Source organism: Nothoprocta perdicaria, unplaced genomic scaffold (genome assembly GCF_003342845.1).
Source record: "Nothoprocta perdicaria isolate Ctin4 unplaced genomic scaffold, notPer1 scaffold_685, whole genome shotgun sequence".
Classification (NCBI taxonomy): Eukaryota; Metazoa; Chordata; class Aves; order Tinamiformes; family Tinamidae; genus Nothoprocta; species Nothoprocta perdicaria.
Window position 1 is genome coordinate 23582 of NW_020455960.1, and position 2325 is coordinate 25906.

Genomic DNA, 2325 nt, shown 5'->3' on the forward strand with positions numbered 1-2325 from the left:
CATTGGTTTTCACACCTGCTACCCCCAAAATGACTCCTATCACTGCCTTCAGGAAAAGTCGCTCAGTGGGAAGAGCTCTAATGAGGCCCTGTAGGCATTTGGCACTGCAGGTCCAGCACTGCAGCTGGGCTCATCAGGGGATGCTTGTCTAAGAGGGATGCACGTCTGCTCTTGAAGCCTTTGCTGCTATCCCATAGGAAGACAGAACACTTGCACAGGGGCAAGAAGCAAGTTCATTTCCTCATGCTTCATTGATTTCATACAGGGGAAATAGACCTACTCAGACTTTTCAGATGCCCAGGGTGTCCAGCAAAGGCACCACGTTTCTAACATATTTAGGGAGAAACCAACAGGGCAATTGGACCCTTCCAAGTGGTTAGATGGCTAACGCCCTAGGACATCTTGGTTTTCACGCCTGCTCCCACCAAACTGATTCCCATCACTGCCTTCAGGAAAGGTCCCCCTTGGAGGCAGGTAACAGCTCCCCTCCTCTGCTTAGCCATGCTACTACCAATGCAGCCCCATAGGTGTCCTCTGAATTCAGGTGAGCATGAACCACTGCCTCATGTGGCATCCCCTGTAAGAGCCAGGTCTTTCTCCTCAGGCCTGCCCTCAGTACCTCATGTTCAGTCTGTCATGACAGACAAGGTTATATTCTTCCTCACAATGTGGTGCTGCCAGGAGCTTTCCTTGCTAGYRRAAAGCAGTATGAGAAGATGAAACAGGCCAAAACATTCCCCAGATTGACAATTACAGAAAGGACATTAGGATGAAGAAATGTCCCTTGAAGGCTAATGCTGTGGTGCAACAGGACACCCAGGAGRAGTCAAGGATCATGTGTTAGAAGGAAGAGGCAGTGAGGATGGAGACACATCAGTGAAGGGAAGGAGATCCTGTGTGACAGCAAAGTGGGGATGCAGGTTGGGTGCCTACAGRYTGCATGGACACAGCTGCAGATATGACACAACATAGGACAGGCTCTGATGGAGATGGCCAAAGGAACTGCCTGGGCTCACAGACGCCAGAGGAGGTCTTCATCCCYTTGGCTATGGCTGTTGTCTCTGCCACCAAGGCCTGCCAGGACAAACTGGGGCCTCAGTGTCCCCTTGTTGTTACCCTGAAAGCTGTCGTATCAATGTCCTGCATTGAGCATTGCACACACCACCCCACACACTGTCCTCAAGAAGGCCTGGAAAACATGWGGGAGAAAGGGTCTCCCTTCCCAGCAGTGCAGTGGCCAAGCCTGGACATTTTATTTAATACATCAAGGGTTAATGTGGCTTCAGAGACACCTGCACGTTTCYTCTGCCTACCTGTTATCAGGGAGGAAAATTTTCTGCTCTAATCAGCCCCTGGGGAGTCTTTGCTGCTAACAACTTTCAGTGGGACCCATTAAAACTCAACATAAAGTTGGGAGTTGATCTTSACTTTCAATTCTTGAACATTTTCTTCAGTCTCCTCTCAGGAACTGAGGTTCAGGTGCTCAGCATCAAATACACCACGGGGCTCATTAAAATGCAAAAAGCCTTCACAAACCATGGCTCTTCCTGTAATTTTTACCAAGTCTTGCATGGCTAATTGGAGAACTTTGGGGAGTGTAGCTGAATGGTGGAGACACCAAAATACACAAGTATTTCTCCTTTAAAGTGTTTCATGTTATTATTTTTATGCAGCTTTCAGAGTGACAACAGCATTTTCCCAATTGGAATCAATCCAGAATGACTCCTAATGAAACCTGGACATGTAGGAACCATGTCCCAGACCTCAAGCACTGTAGGGACACTCCTACTCATACCTCCTCTACCTGCCACTCCTCTCACCAGCCACTTGGGACTTCCATCCCTCTTGTTAGAAGTTAGAAGCTTGTTAGAAGCTTCCCTGTTCTACWGAAAYKGGCAACTGWAGGYTACAGCTCATTTGCCCCAACTCCCACCTGCTTTCCTTAGAGAACTAGCTGCAATTACAGGATTTTTTCTTAATTGCAAAGAATCAGAAATAAAGCATGAAATAATGTCATCAATACAAATTATGCTCTTTGAGTGCAGTGTAAGTCCAACATGTAAACAATGAAGTCCCTTTGGCACAAGGGACCTTTCTGTAAGACAGAGCAAGCTTTAAACTCCCTGCAGTGCAAACCAGCAGCTGGGTGTCTCAGGGAACAGCTGGTGTCACAGGACTGCATGTCCTGTGTATGGACTGCATGTCCATACAATGGCCAGCATGTATCCTGTAAGGATGGTGTTAGAAGTTGTMAATTTAAGTAGCACATGTGGGAATGGGAGAGCCATACATCTCTCAGAGCTGCTGGTTCATGATGTGGGCAAC